This window comes from Heliangelus exortis, chromosome 17 (genome assembly GCF_036169615.1).
Source record: "Heliangelus exortis chromosome 17, bHelExo1.hap1, whole genome shotgun sequence".
Taxonomy (NCBI): Eukaryota; Metazoa; Chordata; class Aves; order Apodiformes; family Trochilidae; genus Heliangelus; species Heliangelus exortis.
In genome coordinates this window covers 8095570-8108096 of record NC_092438.1, presented here as the reverse complement: position 1 = coordinate 8108096, position 12527 = coordinate 8095570, and the positions used below count along the sequence as shown (strand labels likewise).

General features: G+C 47.2%; 1 protein-coding gene across 2 annotated transcripts in view; it reads right to left on the bottom strand.

Annotated features, from left to right (window-relative positions):
• ELFN1 (extracellular leucine rich repeat and fibronectin type III domain containing 1) overlaps positions 1-12527 on the bottom strand; it is a 100192-nt gene that overhangs the window by 69658 nt on the left and 18007 nt on the right. For both annotated transcript variants that reach the window (XM_071760728.1, XM_071760727.1), the window contains exon 2: positions 9608-9720. The gene's annotated coding sequence lies outside the window, so the exon portion shown is untranslated. The remainder of the gene's footprint in view (positions 1-9607; positions 9721-12527) is intronic.

Sequence of the window (12527 nt, the reverse complement as noted above, 5' to 3'; positions counted from 1 at the left end):
GGCTCCCACAGTCAGTCCAAGCATCCAAGATGCTCAGAGCAGGGCTGCTGGGGTAGAACATTTAGTAACCTCATCCCATGCCAGCACCACCTAAGAGAGCAGGATGTCAGCTCCGAACTTGCTACACAGCATCTCTCCAGAGAGAGGAAAAAATCTTTTGCATGACACAAAGGTTTCGTGGGAAAGAGGACATTCCCCAGGAAGCCTCTGCACGGGCACAGGAGTGTCACACAAACCTTTAAACACACTCTTGACAAAGAGAAGGGCTGTGCTAGATGATTAAATCCCCCATGCACCTGGGGGAAGTGAGGAAGATCTCCTGCTCATCAGAGCTGTGAAACGGATTCGCCTGTTGCAGGAATTAATCCTTTTTTTTTTTTACTAACAGAGAGTGGCAGAGCTGTGCACGTGGAAATCCTGTCTGAAATGAATGCCTGATAAAGAGGAAGCCAAGTTAAAAGGTGAGTTTAACTGCCTGGCAAGGCTTTTGGTTTTTAAAGGGTCTCTTGTAGAATGACTCTATTAGCAGACTGTTACAGGTGAGGATATCAAACGGCTACGCACAGCCCAGAAAAACCATGGGAGTTTTGAGATGGAAAAGAACATATGGAAAAATGAGACAGAGGAGGTCAAGAGGGGGAGAGAGGAGAAATAGCAATGTGCAAGGGGAAGGGAGGCTAATAAATGATGGAGAAGATGGTGGAAGGGGAATGAAGAAGAAAGCAATGAGCAGGTAGCATAAGAAGAGAAAGATTAAAAAAGGAGGGAAAAAGGAAAGAGGAGATAAATGAGGGCAAAGACCAACTCATCATTTTGCAATTCCACCCCAGTAGAGAAGAAAATTGATGTCTGGAGCTTTTTTATGGCCAACCTCCTGGGCATAGGACAAAAGACAAGTTATTACCCAACCCCAGGTCAGGTTTGTAGCCTGCCAACTGCTTAGACACATTCAGAGAGCCCATGAGAGCCATAAATCAAGGGGGTCAAAGAGATCAGAGGGAGGCTGGGACCAGGCACAGAGCAGCAGTGAGCTCAGCAAATGCAAGGTAATCACAGGAGAAGAGCAAGCCCGGGAGCAACATGGGCTGACAAGGAGTGCCCAGCCCAAAAGGGCTTTGTTCATATCTCCTTCATGCAATCCCCAAGGATGAAGCTCCACCAAAGATGCAATTCCCCCTGCATTGCCTCTTGATTTCTCTTTCTATTGATTTTCAGGCTCTGAGTACCTTTTTTTTTTTTTCTTGCTTGATTCACTCATTCATTGAATAAAGGCATCATCACTATTATTATTATTATCCCTGTCATCGGGCTCCTCATCACACATTATATTATTTGCATTGCAGAGCTGGAAGACTTCAGGTTGAGGCAGGAAATTTGTGCGAGTTGTTATTACTGCAATCAGATGAAGTGAGAATTGGATCAGTGAAGGCTGCCAGAGCTCAGCTCTCCCAGCAGGACCCAGAGGTTCTGCCCAATCAGAGGAAGCTCCTGTTTTATTGCATGAGTCCCACCAGCAATTTTGGACTTGTCTTGGGTGTCCCATCCCACCACCCATTCCCACCAGCTGCCAGCAGAGACAAGGGAAATGCATCAGTACAGGGGGGTGAGGGATCAGAAAAGCCTTGGTGAGATTACACATTTTCTGCCTTGCTGATGGTATTTATTAGACAACAGAAAATAGCTATTTTACCATCTGCCTTGTAAAAAAAAAAAAAAAATTAAAAATCCTCATTAAATTAATGGAATGTGCAGCTGCTGAACAGAGTGTTCCTGTCCCTGCTGCCTCCTGAGCAGCCCAGTGCTTGCTGGAGAGAAGAATTGGGCTGCCAAAAGTAGCTGAGGAGAACTCAGGCTCCTGTGGTGGGAGAGGATGGAGAGATGGGCAGGCAGCCCCCAGCCCCAGGGCTCCTATGGGACCTATGGGTGTTCCTGGGGTGCAGAGGTTTCCCTGCTGGCTGTGTTCTCGAGCAGAGAGCTCATCCCCTTCTCACCCACCCCCTCACAGGGTCTCAGGGTGTGAATGAAACAAAGCCAAAGCCAAATCCACTCAGCAGGTTGCAGATGCCTCCCTTTACCTAAGCAGAACATGATCCAGACTTCAGTTTGAGGAGGGCAGAGTTGCCCATTGCCCTGTGTTGAGCAGGGTGGGATCTGGGGGCAAGTCCTGATTTCCATGTCTCCACCATCTCTATCAATTTAAGCTACTCGATCCATCCCTATGGATTGGGGATTGCCAAAGTTTGATCCCACCTGGTGTTCGTCCTGGGAAGGTGATCAGCTGAGACCACAAAACCAAGAAAGCCTTAAAAGTTAAGTGGCTGCCTGCAGAGCCTGGAGAAGCTCCTACATATCAGGTTTTTTTTGGCTGAGAAGAGACTAAAAATCATGAACCAAGTTCTGCCACAAACCCAACAAGACAGGAGCACTATAAAAGAAAGGTCCTAGATTACTTTAGTGATGTTGATGAAGCTGGGAGAAAGGGCAACCAGTTTAACACCAGTGCTCCCAATAAATTTCTGCTTGGCACTGGACAGCACCGAAGAGTTTTAGGTGAACCTTTTCTTCTGACACCTAATGGAGAAATGGTTTCCAAAATCCCATATTACATGGGACTTTGAAGAGCAGGTCCCCCAGTTCACATAACACCACAAGATACCACAACCCATTGACACAGCTGATATACTGATGGCTTCACCATCTCATCACAACACCAGTGCTGAAGAACAATGTCTAGGACTGCTTTGGGTCCTGCAGCTCTTCCCCTAAGGAAACAAAGCCTTTGCTCTGTGTCTCAGCATGGCCAATGTTTCAACATTGCTGCAGTATAATCCACAATTAATCCTCACTTGCATTTTTTTTTTTTTTTTTTTCTGCCAACCTCTCTGCTAATGCCAGGGAGTTCCCAGTGGTTGCACAGCTCCGAAGGTGCACTCTCTGCTTTGTGATCCTCCTTTTCTCTTTCTAAGAGGCTTTTACACAGAGATTTTTCACCTGGGTGAGTTTTTACATGTCTTTTGCAGGAAACTTGTTCCCTGAAACTCGCTCCTTTAGCAGCTATGAAGCAGTTAGGAAAAGCTGACCTCAGGACATGGGTCCAGCTGCAGAGAGGTTGTTTCCATCATGCCCATGGAGGAAGCAGGAGATGGCCTCTTGGATTTCAGCAGGCAAGGGAAAGTTACAGGACTACACTACATCGAATCACTTCACGCCAAAATAAATCCTGACATAATAAGCCCTAATACTGCCAAAGAAACTATTACAGTCAGTCACAAAAGTAATCCACACAGAAAATCAGTGAAAATACCTCTCCCCGGTGGAATAACATAGCTCCAGAGGATCAGTTCCAGTCAAAGATGATAATTTCATGTTTACCCAACAGATGAGGGCAGCTCCAAAAGGCTTGCTGCAAAAAATCCCAACCTCTGCTTAAGTGAGATTTTGCCACCTCCCATCAAAGACTTGCTTTTAAAACCAATAAGCAAGAACCACAGGGAAAGATGCCTTGAGAGGCAGTGATCAAATCAAAGTCCAAAGAAATCTTGTTCTGTCTCCTACACCATCACCTCCAGCATTGTCAGTCCTCAGTTAGCAGAAAACACCAACCCGATCACTTCACAAGCTTCCTGATTTTCTGAGGTTAATGGGAAGATTTCTCCCAGCCTTTTGCCTACTGATCTCAGGAGGCCATAGGCAGAACTGTGTCTGCAAGCCACAGACTTTACCTGCAGCACCAGGTGGGTGTCCAAGCTGGGCAGCTGGTGGGCGTCTTTGCAAGTGCAAATCCTGACCAAGCTTCCTTGTGGAACAGCTCACAGGGCTGTCTTAGAAAACAAATTAGCCAAAAAGAGATGGCAGAGTAGCAAAACACAGGGAGAGATTTTTTTTTTTTCCTTGAAAAAACATTTGCTTTCTTAGGGGAAAAAAAAATAAATCTATTGCCTATTTAAAGAAAAAAAAAGTTCATTTATTAAAATTTGAAGCCTGTCGCAGAGAATTTTGATAAAAACTTTGACATTTTGCAAAGGTGCCCTTGGACAAATCACATTGAGAGCTCCAAAACACAGACACTGTGGAAGCACCTCTGCGCATGTCAGAGCGTTTGGGAAGCACATTCATCTTCCTGCAGTCAGGTGTGTTGGTAATTCTGGGATGTTTCTTCTCCTTCTGCCCTTCCCATATCCCTGTGTGATGGTTGGGATGGTGAGAGGTGAAGCACAGCTCCCAGATTTCAGGCAACTCCTTCATTCTGGGGGAGGATTTGCAGAGCTGGAGGTTGAAACTGCACCTGTGCTTCTCTCAGCCCCTTCCAATGGTCAAGTCCTTGCTCGGAAGGATCCTTTCCCCTCGTGAGCCAGAAATGCCAGTGCCAAGGCTTTCTCTTGCTTTTGAATATCCTGATACATCACTTCTTGTGGGAGGGATGTGGGACAGCAGCCCTCCTGCAGACCCCAATCATCCACGGAGGAAAACAGGGAGAGACAGTGAGTGAAACACTGAATCCTCCAGGTCTACCCCAGGGCTATTGCAGGAGTGAGAAGCTGTTGCTTTTTAATACCCCTGGTCTCATTCATCTCTGCATCATTTCCCATCTCTCCATCCCCCTGCTTCTCTCCTGCATATTGGAGCACTGGGTTCACAGTAACAAATCCCAGCATCCCGGCTGATTAAAAGAAATGCTGCCTTTTAAATTGCTCTGATTGGGGCTGATGGCTGTGTGGAGCTGGACACTTGGCTCTAATGATGTGTGAAAATCTCCCTGCTGTGACCAGTCCTTCCCAGCTGTGGAAAATAAAGAGAAAGGCAGAGGAGGGGGGAAAAAAAAAAAAAGACAAAACAAAACAAAAAAAACCCAAAACAAAAAAAAAAAAAGCCACCAAAACAAAAAGCTCCTCTAGTGGGAGTCCCAGATCAGATGGAGGTTTGTCACTCAGGACAGTCCCTCTGGGGCTCTGCATGAAGCTGGGAGAGGCAGCACTGCCTGGCAGGGCTGATGGGGATGTGCATGCAAGTGGAACCGATGGCTTTCTGCTCTATAGTGGCAGACACATCAGGGCCCTGCTACAGAATGGGCTGGCATGACCAAATCAGCCAAGCTGCATTAGCAGCTTGCTTCCCAGGTTTCATGGTGAGCTCCTTCCTGGCTCTGGCTGGTCCAAGATCCTCATACTGGTGTTGGAGTGGGTGGTACCTGAGACTGGGGTGCTCCAGGTGTGTGCAGCTGCCACAGCACAGCTCCAAACTTCTCGAGCATCCCTCAAAGCCCTGATTCCTGCCTGAGAGACTCCATGGTAAGCTGACTAAGGGATCCAGAGGGAAGCAGGGCATGGCCAGCACCTCCATCCTGGAGGCACAGCGTGTGCTTTGCTGAAAGTCCCCTGGGTGTAGGAAGAAGGATCTGAGCAGAGCAACACCCAGGGACCTGGCTGACACCTCTTCAGGTGAGTCTCCGTGGCTGTTGCCAACAAGGGGCCAGTCTACTGCAGGAAGGTGATGACAACTGAGCCAAGGTGTTCACCAGCCACCACCTCCTCCCTTAGCTTCCTAATGACACCAGATTTCAAAGCAAATCTCAGCGTGCATGGTCCAGTCCTTCTCTTTGGACAAGTCTGCTCTTTGGAGGCTCTTTTTGCTGAGATTTGCCATCCTGCAGCAGAAGGGAATGGCTGGGTGGACTCTGAAATGAAGGATTTGTTTCCTCACACTCAGATGAGGCTACACAGAGGCACAAGGGGAAGCCAGGGGCTGGCCGGAGGTGTCCTGCAGCGAGTGACCCTCAATGTGACATTGATGGCTCTTAATTCTTAAGCCTGCTTTGGAAGGATTTCAGCAGATCCTGTTTAATCACTGCAGCCTCTTCATATCCCCTGTCTCAGCTCAGGGCAACGTTTTGCATTCTCCTCTGCCAGCTCACTCCAAGAACTGGCCACCTTCCTCTTCACCCACGGGTCCCCAGCAGGGGAAACACCACCGAGCCCTTTGCCCACAGCAGGGCACGGGGCTGCTGAGGCTGTAGCCACACTCAGCTTGTTTACTAATGCACAGCTCAAATAGCATTTGTTTAATTGTTTTCCCCAATGACCACAGGACTCCATCTCTCACAAGCAAAGAGCACAGCTTCCTGCAGATGCAATCCCAATTCCTCACAATCAGGCTGTGCCGTGCATGGCATTGAATATTTAAGGGCTTGTCAAAATGTTGTAATGAATTTTTTCTTTTTGTCTTGTCCCATTAGCTCCATTTCCAAAAGCCACCACTGGAACTACTGAACATTTCTTTCTATTGAATCCAGCTTAGAAGTTATGATCTGAGAAATCAGGAGACAGGACAGTATGTTCTGTGGTGCCTGCTTTTCCCCACCGCTGCTCAGCTGAGACACGTCAGCCTTTGAAATACCATTTTTCTTCCTACTTTAGAAAAACTCAAATAAAGAGATTGATTCTTCCGCCCACTTGATTTGCTTCTGCTGGCTAAGTTAGGGACATAAATATCAGTCCGGTGGCTTAAATGCCTTGCGCAGTTTGTGGTACCAGCCATGGGTGCTGGATTTTCTCCCCAGACACAAAATTCAGTGCTGCCATTATGTGATTTTCCTGTTGCTAGAGAGATGCACACAGGAACCTTCCTCCCTGTGCATGAACAGCACCTTGTTATGCTAATACTATGAGTAGTGGATAAAATGTGCTAAATAAAGCCCGTGGAGACACCACAGGGGGGGTGGTGGGGGGAAGCTGTGCTCCTCAGGTTTGCTTTAGGATCACAGAGCAGCACAGAGCCAGAGGTTGTGGCACTGGATGGGGGATGCCTACAACCCCCAGGAGTGTTGGAAGGTCAAACACCCCCCTGGCCATCAGCTCCTGCACCAGGGATACCACAGGGCTCAGCTCCTCCCTCTCAGGCAAACCCCAATTTTGCCAATGGAGCTGATCTTTCTACAGGCCAGGGGATGGGGTGACTGGTGGCATCCCCCCTGTCACTCCTTTGGGGGAAGGAAAGAAAAAAAAAAAAAAAAAAAAAAAAAAGAAATCTAAAACATTCTTAAAGACTTCCCTGTGTTTTAATTCCTCTCTATTTAAATACATCCAAGAGCCCAAGAGTTTCAGTCCCACTGCCTTTGCCTGGATGCTTCACAAAGTTGTAATCCCCGCTAGTGACATCACAGGCTGTTGCCATGGGGATGTCACAAACTCAGTGCTGTGACTTCACCAGGATGGGGATGGGCAGCAAGGGAGGCAGTGATTCCCAGCCACCAGAGTCTCTTGTAATTAGCAAATTGGCATGGAAAATAAGGATGGAACGCAGGACAGGAACATAAAACCATTTTGTAAGTATGATGTATTGGAAAGTATTCCCTCCTGAGAAAGTGCCTCCTTAATGGGGCTTGTGCTCTTAAGTAAACCACGAAAGGCAGAGAATAAAATAGAAATTACAGTGATTTGTTTTATTGGGCATTTCATTGAGTAATTAAAAGGATAATTATGAGAAGGAGCATTAAAAGGCGTTATGCTCAGCCCATCGTGCTCTGGAAGAGTGAGCTACTGAATGTGAAGCATCATCCAACACCTCCCTTACACTAACAGGGGGTTCCTGGGGCAAGGGAGACACACATGGATGTGCTGTAGTGCCAGGGTGGGAAAGGGTGAAAAAAACTCCCTGGTGGCCTGGCAGGATGTTGGAGCTCTCACAAGAAACGCAGGGTGGGAACTGCAGGTTGCAGGGAAAACTTGAGCCAGCCCTGGCTGCAGAGGAGCTCTAGGGAGAGCTTGCCATGGTGAAATGTGTGATGAGGCACCACAGCCAAGGCAGAAGGAGCAGAAAGCTGGAAAACAAGCTGAAAGCTCAGCACAACTACTACCCTGCACCAGGAGAGCTGCTCAGACACCCACCCCCCTTCTTACACTTATCCCCCCATCTTGCCTCACCTTTTTCTTCGGAAAATTCAAGTAAGAGTGCATGGGTAACAGGACCCAACACCACTCTAACCTGCAGCAGTCACAACTCAATCTAAGCTGCCTCTCTAAGATTCTCAGCAGTTCCCACAGACAAGGAAGCCTCATCTGCCCAACACATCCATGAAATAAAGACCTACTCAAGCAGTGACATCTGCAGCTCCTTTCTGACTGCCAGCACATCTCGCTTCACCCCATTTACCCCCTGGCATGGCCATGCTCCAACACAGATGCTGGGACACCAGGTCCCACCACAGGTTTCCTCTGCATCCCACATCACCCACTGGGGACCCCAATGCTCACACATGGCCATCTCCTAAGAGGCCCCAGGTGAAATCCAACTCCAGTGAGAGCAATCTGTCCACTGCAAGCCCCAAATGGTCCCAGCAGGGAGCAAACACAAGTGCAGCAATGGGAAAATGCAAACTGGAGTGATGTATGCTAAGGAAAGAAAGGGATTCACTGAAAGCAGTCCTGTTGGACATGCATTCATAAACACTGAGATGACAGATAAGCTAATTCAAGTTATTGCCTCTAACCACTTGCTTGGGAGACCAAAGATGCACCCAGCCCACACAGATACATGAGAAACTCCAACATGCATCACAGCAGTGCTGACCAGGTGCCAAGAATTAAGCAGTTCTTAAGTCTTTGCTTGCTTCAGGACCAGCTACGTAGGAAATCCCATTGCCTTACACACAGGAGAAGGCTGGGCTGTTTTAACTGGCCTCTGTGGCTGGAAATTTTTTTTCTTTCCATAAGGAGATAGATATGATGGCTATAATCCACCCATATAATCCAGCCACCATGCTGGGCAAGTGTTTCCAGGGCAGTGGTTGGTCAGGGTTGTCAGTGTCACATCACATAGAAAATCCACATGCAGAGAGTCACCATCCCTGTTCCCCTGGGAACTACTGCTCCCCGCTCCCCTCTCCCCTCCTTCTTCAAGGGGAGCAATACCCTTCCTCATCAAAGCAAAGTAAAACTGCCTTTGGGACTTGTTGCTGGCCCTGAGAGCCACTTGTCAGGAGAATCAACTGCTTGGCACAACCCTAAACCAAGGCTCCTGTTTGAAGTGCATGGATTAAGAAAGCCTGGGAGGAGTGTCCAGCTCTGCTCCTACACAAAAAAGGCTGCACAGGAGCAGCAGCCAACAGAGCCTCATCCTGCTCATCCCTCTGTGCAATCCCGAAGCTGCTATGGTGCTGGAGAAGCAGCGATTTCATACGTGACATTCAACTTGACCTGGCAAAGGGGTAATTGCAGAGCATGTGCTCTGCTTGCCAACGCAGCTGCAGGGCAAGTGGGGCCACCCCGCGCCCAGCCACAGGAGCACCCAGCCCTGCTCTGACCCTGTTAGCAAGATGAGTTGGACAATTAACTTCCACAGGGGCAGATTAAGAGCAAACACAGAACAAAGCACCACTGTTAACCACTTCTGCCCAGAGAGAGCAGATAAGAGCCTGCAGAGCCCAGAGCTGCTTGGGTGCAGGAGGGGTCCCCCAACTTATCCATGGCTGGAGGCAAGTTCAGAGAATCACTTCTGAATTTTCCCTCTTGCAAACACCTTATTTGTCCACCTCTAGTTGATGCAACAAGCAGGTTTAGTGCAATGCAAACAGGGAACAGAGAATAATAATTATAAAAGTAACAGCCCCTACCTGAAGGTGCATCCTTCCCATCTCACCAGGCAGCAGGGAGGACATCGCTGTCTCTTGGTAATTTTCCAACATCCTGTGTTGCAGGTAGATTTATGCACTGATCATAGTTGGAGCTGTTAATAAAAAAGTGCAAAGAAAATGGATTTTACTGTGAAGTGTAGGGCTGTGTTTCTTCCAGCTTTGTGTTACCATGACTGTCTCTATTTTTAATCTTTTTTTCTATGATTGACCATGTCTGGGGTTGAAAACTTTAAAAACAAATCACAGGTCTTCTTTCATCTACTATGCATGAAAGAGTCAGAATCATTACATGGTTTAAATGGATATTTTGAGAAGGACCCCAGACCAAGGAGTTCTTTCTTTAATCAGAGCCAGAGGGATGAAGCTAATTTGCAAATAATGTTACATGCTGGTTTTACTTGAACTTGAAGGAAAAGGCCGCAGTGGCTACTTGTCATTCTTTGTGAGAAATGGAACAAAATGAAAACCAAGTTCACAATTAAAAAAAAAAACCCCAACAATTTATATATTAAAAAATCTGCAGCACACCAAGTTCTCCCTCACCAGGGAAGGTCCCAGGACTGCAATCAAGCTGTGCCTCAGCATATACTGCTACCACTGCCTGGGCACTGGAGACAAACAGACCAGCAACCCTTTTCTTGACAGATTTTTTTTTTTTAGCTTGGAGAGCTGCAAACATTTCTCCAGCTCAACCTGATCCACTTCTCCCTTATGCAGTTCAAAAGACAACTTTCCCCCTTAGCATTGCAAACGCCTTCCCCCGGGAGGCAGGGAGCTCCGATATCCGCAGCGCTGCATCTTCCCAGAGAATTGCCCATCGATGACTTTGTGGCCAACATATACAATGAGAAACAGAGGAGCTAATGGAATGTAATTTTCCATGTTTACTGCATTATATTCCAGTGGTTGAATCTGCTGATTAGTTCCTATTTTTCTTGCCATCTCTCCCTGAGCATCCCTTTTATTTTTGCCCTGCTTATCTGCATACAAAGTCATTTATCTGTGTGGCTGGTATAACAACAAGCAGGGCCAAAGCTATCATTTCTCCTCCCTTTCAAATTTAATCTTGCAGACTTCAGTCTATGTGATACCACTATTATTTCATCCATATCTGATCTAACAGGAACCAGCCATTATTTTTTGCCTTAAAAAAAGCAAGATGGAAAAAACTAATCCCTGCAAAAGATAATGGTGGCTGTGGCACTAATGATCCTTGGCACATCTCCTTGCAATGAATCCGGTGCTGAAACAGAGACTGTTTGTTTCCCTTCTCTCTTCATCACTGCAAGACTGACCCCTGATGCACAGCCTGCTCCCCACCAATAAACAACATTGCCCCTGTTTCCCAGGGGATTCATCTCGCTGCCAACTATCTCAGCAGCACTCGTTGTCTTAACTTATTTACCCAAATAGTGGAAAAAACAACTCAAGTGGAGCCGGACGCTCTCCATCAACACGACTGCAACTGGTTGCTTCACTTTTGTCCCCTACAAGTTAGGACATTATCTTCCTCATGATGGTTGTTAATTAAAATGGAAAAGTGAAATTTCTTACAATGTGAATACTTCTTACAGTATGAATACCAGAACATGCTCTTCATGAATACATGTATGAATACCAGAATACCAGAACATACCGTTTCTTCAAGACATTTTGCCCCCCACCTTCCTTAATGTTCCCCACCTCCCAGCAGACTGTTGAAGTGGCTGGAGACCACCCCTTGAAGCATCAAGCCAAGCATGTACCAACCACATCAGACAGTAGGAATTTCCATAGGAGAGGCAAAGAGACACACTGAGGAATCCCCCCCTCCCTTCTCCTATATTTCCAGAGGTTTTTTCAAGCAGCAAAAGTGCCCACCAAACCTCCTCACTCTACAGCCACAGTTTTTCTATGCACTGCTCTAAAACCTTTCCTGTGCAAAAGAGAAGGAGGCCCAAGAGACTGAGGAAGCTATTGAAACTCAGAGAAACCTGGCAGCAGAGCCTGGATTATAAATCAGATATCAGAGGCCAACAACCAGGACCAAGACCCATTTTTAAAGGCTGTTCGAGCCCCAGGATGGAGATCTGTGCCTCAGCACATCTGCCCACTCAGTGTTGTGAGCCACACCAACACGAGATGCTGAAGAGCAAGAATCACATCATAGAATGGTTTTACATTCATGTTTGTCACAAATTCTGATGCAATGCTGGATCAAAAGACCTCCCAGAATCTATACAGGTGATGGCCCAGTACAGAATTAGATAAAAGCATTAAGGCAATAAGAATGCCAATAGCATTCATACCTTCGACTTCTAGGTCTACCCAACCCTGTGCAGCTGAGAGACAAGGGCTCTTTCCCTCCCACTTCAGCCTCCCCTGGGTTGTTGTGAAGTGTTTGCTGTTCAAAGAGGTCTTGCAAGAGAGCTCTCTCTCCTGGGAGGGTTTGGATCAGAGACACCAGGTTAGATCACCTACAAAAGGTAATGGTGGGAAAGCCTCATTCCTCAGCAGATTCAGAACTGTGCACATCTCTGCAGAGGTCAAGCATGCTCCTGATAAGGACATCTCCTGTCTAGTTCTGTACATTGACCCATTCACCTGGGCATGATAAAGATTAATAAACATCAAGAGACAGACTTTCCCTCCATCCTCTAGAATTTCTCCAGCTCAGGTCCTCCCCTGTCTTTCTGAAGTGCCAGAGGACCTTTTGGTGGATCCACACTGTCACAAGGGGAAACCATGACGTGTACCCTCAAATACTTCTGCTCCCCCCTAGAGGCAGGGATCCAAGCAGCAAGGACAGCATCTACATTCCCCCTGGGAAGTGTTTTTAAGACTTGCCTAGGCAAAGTCAACACCAATCTGATCCACCACTGGCAAAAGTCCTGCTTCAAGGGGGGGAACTGGACTGCAG